Genomic DNA, 15,060 nt, shown 5'->3' on the forward strand with positions numbered 1-15,060 from the left:
ACATTGCCCCCTGAATTACAGTTCCCAGAAGATTTCCGAGAAACAAAGCAAAACCTAAGCTGTGATGGCCGAGAGGTTAAGGCGTTGGACTCGAAATCCAATGGGGTTTCCCTGCACAGGTTCAAATCCTGTTCACAGCGCAGCATTTTACACAGGAAATTAAAACTTTCCCGAAATACATGAATTCCTTTAGTTTCACTTTGAGCCTTTCCTGTCTCATAAACCTATTAAAACTGTAAAATAACTAAAATGAATCATGCTGCAGTTTCTCAGGAAAAGAACAATTTCTGTCCTCCTTCTCAGAAAACTTATATCAGACCTGACTCGTTCTCTAAAATACTTCTTATACTCATTGACATACATACGTTCTCCTTCACTAATCAAAAGCTTTTTCCAATATTTGAGACATTGCCCCCTGAATTACAGTTCCCAGAAGATTTCCGAGAAACAAAGCAAAACCTAAGCTGTGATGGCCGAGAGGTTAAGGCGTTGGACTCGAAATCCAATGGGGTTTCCCTGCACAGGTTCAAATCCTGTTCACAGCGAAGCATTTTACACAGGAAATTAAAACTTTCCCGAAATACATGAATTCCTTTAGTTTCACTTTGAGCCTTTCCTGTCTCATAAACCCATTAAAACTGTAAAATAACTCAAATGAATCATGCTGCGGTTTCTCAGGAAAAGAACAACTTCTTTCCTCCTTCTCAGAAAACTTATATCAGACCTGACTCGTTCTCCAAAATACTTCTTATAGGTTCTCCTTCACTAATCAAAAGCTTTTTCCGATATTTGAGACATTGCCCCTGAATTACAGTTCCCAGAAGATTTCCGAGAAACAAAGCAAAACCTAAGCTGTGATGGCATAGAGGTTAAGGCATTGCACTCGAAATCCAATGTGGTCTCCCTGCACAGGTTCAAATCCTGTTCACTGCGAAGCATTTTACACAGGAAATTAAAACTTTCCCTAAATACATGAATTCCTTTAGTTTCACTTTGAGCCTTTCCTGTCACATAAACCCATTAAAACTGTAAAATAACTAAAATGAATCATGCTGCAGTTTCTCAGGAAAAGAACAATTTCTGTCCTCCTTCTCAGAAAACTTATATCAGACCTGACTCGTTCTCTAAAATACTTCTTATACTCATTGACATACATACGTTCTCCTTCACTAATCAAAAGCTTTTTCCAATATTTGAGACATTGCCCCCTGAATTACAGTTCCCAGAAGATTTCCAAGAAACAAAGCAAAACCTAAGCTGTGATGGCTGAGAGGTTAATGCGTTGGACTCGAAATCCAACAGGATTTCTCTGCACAGGTTCAAAACCTGTTCACAGTGAAGCATTTTACACAGGAAGTAAAAATTTTCCCGAAATACATGAATTCCTTTAGTTTCACTTTGAGCCTTTCCTGTCTCATAAACCTATTAAAACTGTAAAATAACTAAAATGAATCATGCTGCGGTTTCTCAGGAAAAGAACAATTTCTTTCCTCCTTCTCAGAAAACTTGTATCAGAACTGACTCGTTCTCTAAAATACTTCTTATACTCATTGACATTCATAGGTTCTCCTTCACTAATCAAAAGCTTTTTACGATTTTTGAGACATTGCCCCTGAATGACAGTTCCCAGAAGATTTCCGAGAAACAAAGCAAAACCTAAGCTGTGATGGCCGAGAGGTTAAGGCATTGCACTCGAAATCCAATGGGGTCTCCCTGCACAGGTTGAAATCCTGTTCACAGCAAAGCATTTTACACAGGAAATTAAAACTTTCCAGAAATACATGAATTCCTTTAGTTTCACTTTGAGCCTTTCCTGTCTCATAAACCTATTAAAACTGTAAAATAACTAAAATGAATCATGCTGCAGTTTCTCAGGAAAAGAACAATTTCTGTCCTCCTTCTCAGAAAACTTATATCAGACCTGACTCTTTCTCTAAAATACTTCCTATACTCATTGACATTCATAAGTTCTCCTTCACTAATCAAAAGCTTTTTCCAATATTTGAGACATTGCCCCTGAATTACAGTTCCCAGAAGATTTCCGAGAAACAAAGCAAAACCTAAGCTGTGATGGCCGAGGGGTTAAGGCATTGCACTCGAAATCCAATGGGGTCTCCCTGCACAGGTTGAAATCCTGTTCACAGCGAAGCATTTTACACAGGAAATTAAAACTTTCCCGAAATACATGAATTCCTTTAGTTTCACTTTGAGCCTTTCCTGTCTCATAAACCCATTAAAACTGTAAAATACCTCAAATGAATCATGTTGCGGTTTCTCAGGAAAAGAACAACTTCTTTCCTCCTTCTCAGAAAACTTATATCAGACCTGACTCGTTCTCCAAAATACTTCTTATAGGTTCTCCTTCACTAATCAAAAGCTTTTTCCAATATTTGAAACATTGCCCCTGAATTACAGTTCCCAGAAGATTTCCGAGAAACAGAAAAAAACCTAAGCTGTGATGGCCGAGAGGTTAAGGCGTTGGACTTGAAATCCAATGGGGTTTCCCTGCACAGGTTCAAATCCTGTTCACAGCGAAGCATCTTACAAAGGAAATTAAAACTTTCCCGAAATACATGAATTCCTTTAGTTTCACTTTGAGCCTTTCCTGTCGCATAAACCCATTAAAACTGTAAAATAACTAAAATGAATCATGCTGCGGTTTCTCAGGAAAAGAACTATTTCTTTCCTCCTTCTCAGAAAACTTATATCAGACCTGACTCGTTCTCTAAAATACTTCTTATACTCATTGACATACATAAGTTCTCCTTCACTAATCAAAAGCTTTTTCCAATATTTGAGACATTGCCCCCTGAATTACAGTTCCCAGAAGATTTCCGAGAAACAAAGCAAAACCTAAGCTGTGATGGCCGAGGGGTTAAGGCATTGCACTCGAAATCCAATGGGGTCTCCCTGCACAGGTTGAAATCCTGTTCACAGCGAAGCATTTTACACAGGAAATTAAAACTTTCCCGAAATACATGAATTCCTTTAGTTTCACTTTGAGCCTTTCCTGTCTCATAAACGCATTAAAACGGTAAAATAACTAAAATGAATTATGCTGCAGTTTCTCAGGAAAAGAACTATTTCTTTCCACTTTCTCAGAAAACTTATATCAGACCTGACTCGTTCTCTAAAATACTTCTTATACTCATTGACATACATAAGTTCTCCTTCACTAATCAAAAGCTTTTTACGATTTTTGAGACATTGCCCCTGAATTACAGTTCCCAGAAGATTTCCGAGAAACAAAGCAAAACCTAAGCTGTGATGGCCGAGAGGTTAAGGCATTGCACTCGAAATCCAATGGGGTCTCCCTGCACAGGTTGAAATCCTGTTCACAGCAAAGCATTTTACACAGGAAATTAAAACTTTCCAGAAATACATGAATTCCTTTAGTTTCACTTTGAGCCTTTCCTGTCTCATAAACCTATTAAAACTGTAAAATAACTAAAATGAATCATGCTGCGGTTTCTCAGGAAAATAACAATTTCTTTCCTCCTTCTCAGAAAACTTGTATTAGACCTGACTCGTTCTCTAAAATACTTCTTATACTCATTGACATTCATAAGTTCTCCTTCACTATTCAAAAGCTTTTTCCAATATTTGAGACATTGCCCCTGAATTACAGTTCCCAGAAGATTTCCAAGAAACAAAGCAAAACCTAAGCTGTGATGGCTGAGAGGTTAATGCGTTGGACTCGAAATCCAACAGGATTTCTCTGCACAGGTTCAAAACCTGTTCACAGTGAAGCATTTTACACAGGAAGTAAAAATTTTCCCGAAATACATGAATTCCTTTAGTTTCACTTTGAGCCTTTCCTGTCTCATAAACCTATTAAAACTGTAAAATAACTAAAATGAATCATGCTGCAGTTTCTGAGGAAAATAACTATTTCTTTCCTCCTTCTCAGAAAACTTATATCAGACCTGACTCGTTCTCTAAAATACTTCTTATACTCATTGACATACATAAGTTCTCCTTCACTAATCAAAAGCTTTTTCCAATATTTGAAACATTGCCCCTGAATTACAGTTCCCAGAAGATTTCCGAGAAACAGAAAAAAACCTAAGCTGTGATGGCCGAGAGGTTAAGGCGTTGGACTCGAAATCCAATGGGGTTTCCCTGCACAGGTTCAAATCCTGTTCACAGCGAAGCATCTTACAAAGGAAATTAAAACTTTCCCAAAATACATGAATTCTTTTAGTTTCACTTTGAGCCTTTCCTGTCGCATAAACCCATTAAAACTGTAAAATAACTAAAATGAATCATGCTGCGGTTTCTCAGGAAAAGAACTATTTCTTTCCTCCTTCTCAGAAAACTTATATCAGACCTGACTCGTTCTCTAAAATACTTCTTATACTCATTGACATACATAAGTTCTCCTTCACTAATCAAAAGCTTTTTCCAATATTTGAGACATTGCCCCCTGAATTACAGTTCCCAGAAGATTTCCGAGAAACAAAGCAAAACCTAAGCTGTGATGGCCGAGGGGTTAAGGCATTGCACTCGAAATCCAATGGGGTCTCCCTGCACAGGTTGAAATCCTGTTCACAGCGAAGCATTTTACACAGGAAATTAAAACTTTCCCGAAATACATGAATTCCTTTAGTTTCACTTTGAGCCTTTCCTGTCTCATAAACCCATTAAAACGGTAAAATAACTAAAATGAATTATGCTGCAGTTTCTCAGGAAAAGAACTATTTCTTTCCTCTTTCTCAGAAAACTTATATCAGACCTGACTCGTTCTCTAAAATACTTCTTATACTCATTGACATACATAAGTTCTCCTTCACTAATCAAAGGCTTTTTACGATTTTTGAGACATTGCCCCTGAATTACAGTTCCCAGAAGATTTCCGAGAAACAAAGCAAAACCTAAGCTGTGATGGCCGAGAGGTTAAGGCATTGCACTCGAAATCCAATGGGGTCTCCCTGCACAGGTTGAAATCCTGTTCACAGCAAAGCATTTTACACAGGAAATTAAAACTTTCCCGAAATACATGAATTCCTTTAGTTTCACTTTGAGCCTTTCCTGTCTCATAAACCTATTAAAACTGTAAAATAACTAAAATGAATCATGCTGCAGTTTCTCAGGAAAAGAACAATTTCTGTCCTCCTTCTCAGAAAACTTATATCAGACCTGACTCGTTCTCTAAAATACTTCTTATACTCATTGACATACATACGTTCTCCTTCACTAATCAAAAGCTTTTTCCAATATTTGAGACATTGCCCCCTGAATTACAGTTCCCAGAAGATTTCCAAGAAACAAAGCAAAACCTAAGCTGTGATGGCTGAGAGGTTAATGCGTTGGACTCGAAATCCAACAGGATTTCTCTGCACAGGTTCAAAACCTGTTCACAGTGAAGCATTTTACACAGGAAGTAAAAATTTTCCCGAAATACATGAATTCCTTTAGTTTCACTTTGAGCCTTTCCTGTCTCATAAACCTATTAAAACTGTAAAATAACTAAAATGAATCATGCTGCGGTTTCTCAGGAAAAGAACAATTTCTTTCCTCCTTCTCAGAAAACTTGTATCAGAACTGACTCGTTCTCTAAAATACTTCTTATACTCATTGACATTCATAGGTTCTCCTTCACTAATCAAAAGCTTTTTACGATTTTTGAGACATTGCCCCTGAATGACAGTTCCCAGAAGATTTCCGAGAAACAAAGCAAAACCTAAGCTGTGATGGCCGAGAGGTTAAGGCATTGCACTCGAAATCCAATGGGGTCTCCCTGCACAGGTTGAAATCCTGTTCACAGCAAAGCATTTTACACAGGAAATTAAAACTTTCCAGAAATACATGAATTCCTTTAGTTTCACTTTGAGCCTTTCCTGTCTCATAAACCTATTAAAACTGTAAAATAACTAAAATGAATCATGCTGCAGTTTCTCAGGAAAAGAACAATTTCTGTCCTCCTTCTCAGAAAACTTATATCAGACCTGACTCTTTCTCTAAAATACTTCCTATACTCATTGACATTCATAAGTTCTCCTTCACTAATCAAAAGCTTTTTCCAATATTTGAGACATTGCCCCTGAATTACAGTTCCCAGAAGATTTCCGAGAAACAAAGCAAAACCTAAGCTGTGATGGCCGAGGGGTTAAGGCATTGCACTCGAAATCCAATGGGGTCTCCCTGCACAGGTTGAAATCCTGTTCACAGCGAAGCATTTTACACAGGAAATTAAAACTTTCCCGAAATACATGAATTCCTTTAGTTTCACTTTGAGCCTTTCCTGTCTCATAAACCCATTAAAACTGTAAAATACCTCAAATGAATCATGTTGCGGTTTCTCAGGAAAAGAACAACTTCTTTCCTCCTTCTCAGAAAACTTATATCAGACCTGACTCGTTCTCCAAAATACTTCTTATAGGTTCTCCTTCACTAATCAAAAGCTTTTTCCAATATTTGAAACATTGCCCCTGAATTACAGTTCCCAGAAGATTTCCGAGAAACAGAAAAAAACCTAAGCTGTGATGGCCGAGAGGTTAAGGCGTTGGACTTGAAATCCAATGGGGTTTCCCTGCACAGGTTCAAATCCTGTTCACAGCGAAGCATCTTACAAAGGAAATTAAAACTTTCCCGAAATACATGAATTCCTTTAGTTTCACTTTGAGCCTTTCCTGTCGCATAAACCCATTAAAACTGTAAAATAACTAAAATGAATCATGCTGCGGTTTCTCAGGAAAAGAACTATTTCTTTCCTCCTTCTCAGAAAACTTATATCAGACCTGACTCGTTCTCTAAAATACTTCTTATACTCATTGACATACATAAGTTCTCCTTCACTAATCAAAAGCTTTTTCCAATATTTGAGACATTGCCCCCTGAATTACAGTTCCCAGAAGATTTCCGAGAAACAAAGCAAAACCTAAGCTGTGATGGCCGAGGGGTTAAGGCATTGCACTCGAAATCCAATGGGGTCTCCCTGCACAGGTTGAAATCCTGTTCACAGCGAAGCATTTTACACAGGAAATTAAAACTTTCCCGAAATACATGAATTCCTTTAGTTTCACTTTGAGCCTTTCCTGTCTCATAAACGCATTAAAACGGTAAAATAACTAAAATGAATTATGCTGCAGTTTCTCAGGAAAAGAACTATTTCTTTCCACTTTCTCAGAAAACTTATATCAGACCTGACTCGTTCTCTAAAATACTTCTTATACTCATTGACATACATAAGTTCTCCTTCACTAATCAAAAGCTTTTTACGATTTTTGAGACATTGCCCCTGAATTACAGTTCCCAGAAGATTTCCGAGAAACAAAGCAAAACCTAAGCTGTGATGGCCGAGAGGTTAAGGCATTGCACTCGAAATCCAATGGGGTCTCCCTGCACAGGTTGAAATCCTGTTCACAGCAAAGCATTTTACACAGGAAATTAAAACTTTCCCGAAATACATGAATTCCTTTAGTTTCACTTTGAGCCTTTCCTGTCTCATAAACCTATTAAAACTGTAAAATAACTAAAATGAACCATGCTGCAGTTTCTCAGGAAAAGAACAATTTCTGTCCTCCTTCTCAGAAAACTTATATCAGACCTGACTCGTTCTCTAAAATACTTCTTATACTCATTGACATTCATAAGTTCTCCTTCACTAATCAAAAGCTTTTTCCAATATTTGAAACATTGCCCCTGAATTACAGTTCCCAGAAGATTTCCGAGAAACAAAACAAAACCTAAGCTGTGATGGCCGAGAGGTTAAGGCGTTGGACTCGAAATCCAATGCGGTTTCCCTGCACAGGTTCAAATCCTGTTCACAGCGCAGCATTTTACACAGGAAATTAAAACTTTCCAGAAATACATGAATTCCTTTAGTTTCACTTTGAGCCTTTCCTGTCTCATAAACCTATTAAAACTGTAAAATAACTAAAATGAATCATGCTGCGGTTTCTCAGGAAAATAACAATTTCTTTCCTCCTTCTCAGAAAACTTGTATTAGACCTGACTCGTTCTCTAAAATACTTCTTATACTCATTGACATTCATAAGTTCTCCTTCACTATTCAAAAGCTTTTTCCAATATTTGAGACATTGCCCCTGAATTACAGTTCCCAGAAGATTTCCAAGAAACAAAGCAAAACCTAAGCTGTGATGGCTGAGAGGTTAATGCGTTGGACTCGAAATCCAACAGGATTTCTCTGCACAGGTTCAAAACCTGTTCACAGTGAAGCATTTTACACAGGAAGTAAAAATTTTCCCGAAATACATGAATTCCTTTAGTTTCACTTTGAGCCTTTCCTGTCTCATAAACCTATTAAAACTGTAAAATAACTAAAATGAATCATGCTGCAGTTTCTGAGGAAAAGAACTATTTCTTTCCTCCTTCTCAGAAAACTTATATCAGACCTGACTCGTTCTCTAAAATACTTCTTATACTCATTGACATACATAAGTTCTCCTTCACTAATCAAAAGCTTTTTCCAATATTTGAAACATTGCCCCTGAATTACAGTTCCCAGAAGATTTCCGAGAAACAGAAAAAAACCTAAGCTGTGATGGCCGAGAGGTTAAGGCGTTGGACTCGAAATCCAATGGGGTTTCCCTGCACAGGTTCAAATCCTGTTCACAGCGAAGCATCTTACAAAGGAAATTAAAACTTTCCCAAAATACATGAATTCTTTTAGTTTCACTTTGAGCCTTTCCTGTCGCATAAACCCATTAAAACTGTAAAATAACTAAAATGAATCATGCTGCGGTTTCTCAGGAAAAGAACTATTTCTTTCCTCCTTCTCAGAAAACTTATATCAGACCTGACTCGTTCTCTAAAATACTTCTTATACTCATTGACATACATAAGTTCTCCTTCACTAATCAAAAGCTTTTTCCAATATTTGAGACATTGCCCCCTGAATTACAGTTCCCAGAAGATTTCCGAGAAACAAAGCAAAACCTAAGCTGTGATGGCCGAGGGGTTAAGGCATTGCACTCGAAATCCAATGGGGTCTCCCTGCACAGGTTGAAATCCTGTTCACAGCGAAGCATTTTACACAGGAAATTAAAACTTTCCCGAAATACATGAATTCCTTTAGTTTCACTTTGAGCCTTTCCTGTCTCATAAACCCATTAAAACGGTAAAATAACTAAAATGAATTATGCTGCAGTTTCTCAGGAAAAGAACTATTTCTTTCCTCTTTCTCAGAAAACTTATATCAGACCTGACTCGTTCTCTAAAATACTTCTTATACTCATTGACATACATAAGTTCTCCTTCACTAATCAAAGGCTTTTTACGATTTTTGAGACATTGCCCCTGAATTACAGTTCCCAGAAGATTTCCGAGAAACAAAGCAAAACCTAAGCTGTGATGGCCGAGAGGTTAAGGCATTGCACTCGAAATCCAATGGGGTCTCCCTGCACAGGTTGAAATCCTGTTCACAGCAAAGCATTTTACACAGGAAATTAAAACTTTCCCGAAATACATGAATTCCTTTAGTTTCACTTTGAGCCTTTCCTGTCTCATAAACCTATTAAAACTGTAAAATAACTAAAATGAATCATGCTGCAGTTTCTCAGGAAAAGAACAATTTCTGTCCTCCTTCTCAGAAAACTTATATCAGACCTGACTCGTTCTCTAAAATACTTCTTATACTCATTGACATACATACGTTCTCCTTCACTAATCAAAAGCTTTTTCCAATATTTGAGACATTGCCCCCTGAATTACAGTTCCCAGAAGATTTCCAAGAAACAAAGCAAAACCTAAGCTGTGATGGCTGAGAGGTTAATGCGTTGGACTCGAAATCCAACAGGATTTCTCTGCACAGGTTCAAAACCTGTTCACAGTGAAGCATTTTACACAGGAAGTAAAAATTTTCCCGAAATACATGAATTCCTTTAGTTTCACTTTGAGCCTTTCCTGTCTCATAAACCTATTAAAACTGTAAAATAACTAAAATGAATCATGCTGCGGTTTCTCAGGAAAAGAACAATTTCTTTCCTCCTTCTCAGAAAACTTGTATCAGAACTGACTCGTTCTCTAAAATACTTCTTATACTCATTGACATTCATAGGTTCTCCTTCACTAATCAAAAGCTTTTTACGATTTTTGAGACATTGCCCCTGAATGACAGTTCCCAGAAGATTTCCGAGAAACAAAGCAAAACCTAAGCTGTGATGGCCGAGAGGTTAAGGCATTGCACTCGAAATCCAATGGGGTCTCCCTGCACAGGTTGAAATCCTGTTCACAGCAAAGCATTTTACACAGGAAATTAAAACTTTCCAGAAATACATGAATTCCTTTAGTTTCACTTTGAGCCTTTCCTGTCTCATAAACCTATTAAAACTGTAAAATAACTAAAATGAATCATGCTGCAGTTTCTCAGGAAAAGAACAATTTCTGTCCTCCTTCTCAGAAAACTTATATCAGACCTGACTCTTTCTCTAAAATACTTCCTATACTCATTGACATTCATAAGTTCTCCTTCACTAATCAAAAGCTTTTTCCAATATTTGAGACATTGCCCCTGAATTACAGTTCCCAGAAGATTTCCGAGAAACAAAGCAAAACCTAAGCTGTGATGGCCGAGGGGTTAAGGCATTGCACTCGAAATCCAATGGGGTCTCCCTGCACAGGTTGAAATCCTGTTCACAGCGAAGCATTTTACACAGGAAATTAAAACTTTCCCGAAATACATGAATTCCTTTAGTTTCACTTTGAGCCTTTCCTGTCTCATAAACCCATTAAAACTGTAAAATACCTCAAATGAATCATGTTGCGGTTTCTCAGGAAAAGAACAACTTCTTTCCTCCTTCTCAGAAAACTTATATCAGACCTGACTCGTTCTCCAAAATACTTCTTATAGGTTCTCCTTCACTAATCAAAAGCTTTTTCCAATATTTGAAACATTGCCCCTGAATTACAGTTCCCAGAAGATTTCCGAGAAACAGAAAAAAACCTAAGCTGTGATGGCCGAGAGGTTAAGGCGTTGGACTTGAAATCCAATGGGGTTTCCCTGCACAGGTTGAAATCCTGTTCACAGCAAAGCATTTTACACAGGAAATTAAAACTTTCCCGAAATACATGAATTCCTTTAGTTTCACTTTGAGCCTTTCCTGTCTCATAAACCTATTAAAACTGTAAAATAACTAAAATGAACCATGCTGCAGTTTCTCAGGAAAAGAACAATTTCTGTCCTCCTTCTCAGAAAACTTATATCAGACCTGACTCGTTCTCTAAAATACTTCTTATACTCATTGACATTCATAAGTTCTCCTTCACTAATCAAAAGCTTTTTCCAATATTTGAAACATTGCCCCTGAATTACAGTTCCCAGAAGATTTCCGAGAAACAAAACAAAACCTAAGCTGTGATGGCCGAGAGGTTAAGGCGTTGGACTCGAAATCCAATGCGGTTTCCCTGCACAGGTTCAAATCCTGTTCACAGCGCAGCATTTTACACAGGAAATTAAAACTTTCCAGAAATACATGAATTCCTTTAGTTTCACTTTGAGCCTTTCCTGTCTCATAAACCTATTAAAACTGTAAAATAACTAAAATGAATCATGCTGCGGTTTCTCAGGAAAATAACAATTTCTTTCCTCCTTCTCAGAAAACTTGTATTAGACCTGACTCGTTCTCTAAAATACTTCTTATACTCATTGACATTCATAAGTTCTCCTTCACTATTCAAAAGCTTTTTCCAATATTTGAGACATTGCCCCTGAATTACAGTTCCCAGAAGATTTCCAAGAAACAAAGCAAAACCTAAGCTGTGATGGCTGAGAGGTTAATGCGTTGGACTCGAAATCCAACAGGATTTCTCTGCACGGGTTCAAAACCTGTTCACAGTGAAGCATTTTACACAGGAAGTAAAAATTTTCCCGAAATACATGAATTCCTTTAGTTTCACTTTGAGCCTTTCCTGTCTCATAAACCTATTAAAACTGTAAAATAACTAAAATGAATCATGCTGCAGTTTCTGAGGAAAAGAACTATTTCTTTCCTCCTTCTCAGAAAACTTATATCAGACCTGACTCGTTCTCTAAAATACTTCTTATACTCATTGACATACATAAGTTCTCCTTCACTAATCAAAAGCTTTTTCCAATATTTGAAACATTGCCCCTGAATTACAGTTCCCAGAAGATTTCCGAGAAACAGAAAAAAACCTAAGCTGTGATGGCCGAGAGGTTAAGGCGTTGGACTCGAAATCCAATGGGGTTTCCCTGCACAGGTTCAAATCCTGTTCACAGCGAAGCATCTTACAAAGGAAATTAAAACTTTCCCAAAATACATGAATTCTTTTAGTTTCACTTTGAGCCTTTCCTGTCGCATAAACCCATTAAAACTGTAAAATAACTAAAATGAATCATGCTGCGGTTTCTCAGGAAAAGAACTATTTCTTTCCTCCTTCTCAGAAAACTTATATCAGACCTGACTCGTTCTCTAAAATACTTCTTATACTCATTGACATACATAAGTTCTCCTTCACTAATCAAAAGCTTTTTCCAATATTTGAGACATTGCCCCCTGAATTACAGTTCCCAGAAGATTTCCGAGAAACAAAGCAAAACCTAAGCTGTGATGGCCGAGGGGTTAAGGCATTGCACTCGAAATCCAATGGGGTCTCCCTGCACAGGTTGAAATCCTGTTCACAGCGAAGCATTTTACACAGGAAATTAAAACTTTCCCGAAATACATGAATTCCTTTAGTTTCACTTTGAGCCTTTCCTGTCTCATAAACCCATTAAAACGGTAAAATAACTAAAATGAATTATGCTGCAGTTTCTCAGGAAAAGAACTATTTCTTTCCTCTTTCTCAGAAAACTTATATCAGACCTGACTCGTTCTCTAAAATACTTCTTATACTCATTGACATACATAAGTTCTCCTTCACTAATCAAAGGCTTTTTACGATTTTTGAGACATTGCCCCTGAATTACAGTTCCCAGAAGATTTCCGAGAAACAAAGCAAAACCTAAGCTGTGATGGCCGAGAGGTTAAGGCATTGCACTCGAAATCCAATGGGGTCTCCCTGCACAGGTTGAAAGCCTGTTCACAGCAAAGCATTTTACACAGGAAATTAAAACTTTCCCGAAATACATGAATTCCTTTAGTTTCACTTTGAGCCTTTCCTGTCTCATAAACCTATTAAAACTGTAAAATAACTAAAATGAATCATGCTGCAGTTTCTCAGGAAAAGAACAATTTCTGTCCTCCTTCTCAGAAAACTTATATCAGACCTGACTCGTTCTCTAAAATACTTCTTATACTCATTGACATTCATAAGTTCTCCTTCACTAATCAAAAGCTTTTTCCAATATTTGAAACATTGCCCCTGAATTACAGTTCCCAGAAGATTTCCGAGAAACAAAACAAAACCTAAGCTGTGATGGCCGAGAGGTTAAGGCGTTGGACTCGAAATCCAATGGGGTTTCCCTGCACAAGTTCAAATCTTGTTCACAGCGCAGCATTTTACACAGGAAATTAAAACTTTCCCGAAATACATGAATTCCTTTAGTTTCACTTTGAGCCTTTCCTGTCTCATAAATCCATTAAAACTGTAAAATAACTAAAATGAATCATGCTGCGGTTTCTCAGGAAAAGAACTATTTCTTTCCTCCTTCTCAGAAAACTTATATCAGACCTGACTCGTTCTCTAAAATACTTCTTATACTCATTGACATACATACGTTCTCCTTCACTAATCAAAAGCTTTTTCCAATATTTGAGACATTGCCCCCTGAATTACAGTTCCCAGAAGATTTCCGAGAAACAAAGCAATACCTAAGCTGTGATGGCCGAGAGGTTAAGGCGTTGGACTCGAAATCCAATGGGGTTTCCCTGCACAGGTTCAAATCCTGTTCACAGCGCAGCATTTTACACAGGAAATTAAAACTTTCCAGAAATACATGAATTCCTTTAGTTTCACTTTGAGCCTTTCCTGTCTCATAAACCCATTAAAACTGTAAAATAACTAAAATGAATCATGCTGCGGTTTCTCAGGAAAATAACAATTTCTTTCCTCCTTCTCAGAAAACTTGTATTAGACCTGACTCGTTCTCTAAAATACTTCTTATACTCATTGACATTCATAAGTTCTCCTTCACTATTCAAAAGCTTTTTCCAATATTTGAGACATTGCCCCTGAATTACAGTTCCCAGAAGATTTCCAAGAAACAAAGCAAAACCTAAGCTGTGATGGCTGAGAGGTTAATGCGTTGGACTCGAAATCCAACAGGATTTCTCTGCACAGGTTCAAAACCTGTTCACAGTGAAGCATTTTACACAGGAAGTAAAAATTTTCCCGAAATACATGAATTCCTTTAGTTTCACTTTGAGCCTTTCCTGTCTCATAAACCTATTAAAACTGTAAAATAACTAAAATGAATCATGCTGCGGTTTCTCAGGAAAAGAACAATTTCTTTCCTCCTTCTCAGAAAACTTGTATCAGAACTGACTCGTTCTCTAAAATACTTCTTATACTCATTGACATTCATAGGTTCTCCTTCACTAATCAAAAGCTTTTTACGATTTTTGAGACATTGCCCCTGAATTACAGTTCCCAGAAGATTTCCGAGAAACAAAGCAAAACCTAAGCTGTGATGGCCGAGAGGTTAAGGCATTGCACTCGAAATCCAATGGGGTCTCCCTGCACAGGTTGAAATCCTGTTCACAGCAAAGCATTTTACACAGGAAATTAAAACTTTCCAGAAATACATGAATTCCTTTAGTTTCACTTTGAGCCTTTCCTGTCTCATAAACCTATTAAAACTGTAAAATAACTAAAATGAATCATGCTGCAGTTTCTCAGGAAAAGAACAATTTCTTTCCTCCTTCTCAGAAAACTTGTATCAGAACTGACTCGTTCTCTAAAATACTTCTTATACTCATTGACATTCATAAGTTCTCCTTCACTAATCAAAAGCTTTTTCCAATATTTGAAACATTAACCCTGAATTACAGTTCCCAGAAGATTTCCGAGAAACAAAACAAAACCTAACCTGTGATAGCCGAGGGGTTAAGGCATTGCACTCGAAATCCAATGGGGTCTCTCTGCACAGGTTGAAATCCTGTTCACAGCAAAGCATTTTACCCAGGAAATTAAAAC

At 37.5% G+C, this 15,060-nt stretch overlaps 28 non-coding genes across 28 annotated transcripts; all 28 read left to right on the forward strand.

Annotated features, from left to right (window-relative positions):
- Window positions 1-58: 58 nt before the first annotated feature.
- TRNAS-CGA (transfer RNA serine (anticodon CGA)) lies at window positions 59-140 on the forward strand. Its single transcript has one exon. It is a non-coding gene; the product is annotated as a tRNA-Ser (tRNA).
- Window positions 141-463: 323 nt separating this feature from the next.
- Window positions 464-545, forward strand: TRNAS-CGA (transfer RNA serine (anticodon CGA)). Its single transcript has one exon. It is a non-coding gene; the product is annotated as a tRNA-Ser (tRNA).
- Window positions 546-1,660: 1,115 nt separating this feature from the next.
- Window positions 1,661-1,742, forward strand: TRNAS-CGA (transfer RNA serine (anticodon CGA)). Its single transcript has one exon. It is a non-coding gene; the product is annotated as a tRNA-Ser (tRNA).
- A 322-nt stretch (window positions 1,743-2,064) lies between these two features.
- On the forward strand, window positions 2,065-2,146 carry TRNAS-CGA (transfer RNA serine (anticodon CGA)). The gene has a single exon. It is a non-coding gene; the product is annotated as a tRNA-Ser (tRNA).
- Window positions 2,147-2,452: 306 nt separating this feature from the next.
- Window positions 2,453-2,534, forward strand: TRNAS-UGA (transfer RNA serine (anticodon UGA)). Its single transcript has one exon. It is a non-coding gene; the product is annotated as a tRNA-Ser (tRNA).
- A 323-nt stretch (window positions 2,535-2,857) lies between these two features.
- TRNAS-CGA (transfer RNA serine (anticodon CGA)) lies at window positions 2,858-2,939 on the forward strand. Its single transcript has one exon. It is a non-coding gene; the product is annotated as a tRNA-Ser (tRNA).
- Window positions 2,940-3,261: 322 nt separating this feature from the next.
- TRNAS-CGA (transfer RNA serine (anticodon CGA)) lies at window positions 3,262-3,343 on the forward strand. Its single transcript has one exon. It is a non-coding gene; the product is annotated as a tRNA-Ser (tRNA).
- Window positions 3,344-4,069: 726 nt separating this feature from the next.
- Window positions 4,070-4,151, forward strand: TRNAS-CGA (transfer RNA serine (anticodon CGA)). The gene has a single exon. It is a non-coding gene; the product is annotated as a tRNA-Ser (tRNA).
- A 323-nt stretch (window positions 4,152-4,474) lies between these two features.
- Window positions 4,475-4,556, forward strand: TRNAS-CGA (transfer RNA serine (anticodon CGA)). The gene has a single exon. It is a non-coding gene; the product is annotated as a tRNA-Ser (tRNA).
- A 322-nt stretch (window positions 4,557-4,878) lies between these two features.
- On the forward strand, window positions 4,879-4,960 carry TRNAS-CGA (transfer RNA serine (anticodon CGA)). Its single transcript has one exon. It is a non-coding gene; the product is annotated as a tRNA-Ser (tRNA).
- Window positions 4,961-5,687: 727 nt separating this feature from the next.
- TRNAS-CGA (transfer RNA serine (anticodon CGA)) lies at window positions 5,688-5,769 on the forward strand. The gene has a single exon. It is a non-coding gene; the product is annotated as a tRNA-Ser (tRNA).
- A 322-nt stretch (window positions 5,770-6,091) lies between these two features.
- TRNAS-CGA (transfer RNA serine (anticodon CGA)) lies at window positions 6,092-6,173 on the forward strand. Its single transcript has one exon. It is a non-coding gene; the product is annotated as a tRNA-Ser (tRNA).
- A 306-nt stretch (window positions 6,174-6,479) lies between these two features.
- Window positions 6,480-6,561, forward strand: TRNAS-UGA (transfer RNA serine (anticodon UGA)). Its single transcript has one exon. It is a non-coding gene; the product is annotated as a tRNA-Ser (tRNA).
- A 323-nt stretch (window positions 6,562-6,884) lies between these two features.
- TRNAS-CGA (transfer RNA serine (anticodon CGA)) lies at window positions 6,885-6,966 on the forward strand. Its single transcript has one exon. It is a non-coding gene; the product is annotated as a tRNA-Ser (tRNA).
- A 322-nt stretch (window positions 6,967-7,288) lies between these two features.
- On the forward strand, window positions 7,289-7,370 carry TRNAS-CGA (transfer RNA serine (anticodon CGA)). Its single transcript has one exon. It is a non-coding gene; the product is annotated as a tRNA-Ser (tRNA).
- A 322-nt stretch (window positions 7,371-7,692) lies between these two features.
- On the forward strand, window positions 7,693-7,774 carry TRNAS-CGA (transfer RNA serine (anticodon CGA)). The gene has a single exon. It is a non-coding gene; the product is annotated as a tRNA-Ser (tRNA).
- A 726-nt stretch (window positions 7,775-8,500) lies between these two features.
- Window positions 8,501-8,582, forward strand: TRNAS-CGA (transfer RNA serine (anticodon CGA)). Its single transcript has one exon. It is a non-coding gene; the product is annotated as a tRNA-Ser (tRNA).
- A 323-nt stretch (window positions 8,583-8,905) lies between these two features.
- Window positions 8,906-8,987, forward strand: TRNAS-CGA (transfer RNA serine (anticodon CGA)). The gene has a single exon. It is a non-coding gene; the product is annotated as a tRNA-Ser (tRNA).
- Window positions 8,988-9,309: 322 nt separating this feature from the next.
- On the forward strand, window positions 9,310-9,391 carry TRNAS-CGA (transfer RNA serine (anticodon CGA)). The gene has a single exon. It is a non-coding gene; the product is annotated as a tRNA-Ser (tRNA).
- A 727-nt stretch (window positions 9,392-10,118) lies between these two features.
- On the forward strand, window positions 10,119-10,200 carry TRNAS-CGA (transfer RNA serine (anticodon CGA)). Its single transcript has one exon. It is a non-coding gene; the product is annotated as a tRNA-Ser (tRNA).
- Window positions 10,201-10,522: 322 nt separating this feature from the next.
- Window positions 10,523-10,604, forward strand: TRNAS-CGA (transfer RNA serine (anticodon CGA)). Its single transcript has one exon. It is a non-coding gene; the product is annotated as a tRNA-Ser (tRNA).
- Window positions 10,605-11,314: 710 nt separating this feature from the next.
- On the forward strand, window positions 11,315-11,396 carry TRNAS-CGA (transfer RNA serine (anticodon CGA)). Its single transcript has one exon. It is a non-coding gene; the product is annotated as a tRNA-Ser (tRNA).
- A 726-nt stretch (window positions 11,397-12,122) lies between these two features.
- On the forward strand, window positions 12,123-12,204 carry TRNAS-CGA (transfer RNA serine (anticodon CGA)). The gene has a single exon. It is a non-coding gene; the product is annotated as a tRNA-Ser (tRNA).
- A 323-nt stretch (window positions 12,205-12,527) lies between these two features.
- On the forward strand, window positions 12,528-12,609 carry TRNAS-CGA (transfer RNA serine (anticodon CGA)). The gene has a single exon. It is a non-coding gene; the product is annotated as a tRNA-Ser (tRNA).
- A 322-nt stretch (window positions 12,610-12,931) lies between these two features.
- TRNAS-CGA (transfer RNA serine (anticodon CGA)) lies at window positions 12,932-13,013 on the forward strand. Its single transcript has one exon. It is a non-coding gene; the product is annotated as a tRNA-Ser (tRNA).
- A 322-nt stretch (window positions 13,014-13,335) lies between these two features.
- On the forward strand, window positions 13,336-13,417 carry TRNAS-CGA (transfer RNA serine (anticodon CGA)). Its single transcript has one exon. It is a non-coding gene; the product is annotated as a tRNA-Ser (tRNA).
- A 323-nt stretch (window positions 13,418-13,740) lies between these two features.
- On the forward strand, window positions 13,741-13,822 carry TRNAS-CGA (transfer RNA serine (anticodon CGA)). Its single transcript has one exon. It is a non-coding gene; the product is annotated as a tRNA-Ser (tRNA).
- A 726-nt stretch (window positions 13,823-14,548) lies between these two features.
- TRNAS-CGA (transfer RNA serine (anticodon CGA)) lies at window positions 14,549-14,630 on the forward strand. The gene has a single exon. It is a non-coding gene; the product is annotated as a tRNA-Ser (tRNA).
- Window positions 14,631-15,060: the final 430 nt, after the last annotated feature.

This window comes from Rhinoderma darwinii (assembly GCF_050947455.1).
Source record: "Rhinoderma darwinii isolate aRhiDar2 chromosome 1 unlocalized genomic scaffold, aRhiDar2.hap1 SUPER_1_unloc_22, whole genome shotgun sequence".
NCBI lineage: Eukaryota > Metazoa > Chordata > Amphibia > Anura > Rhinodermatidae > Rhinoderma > Rhinoderma darwinii.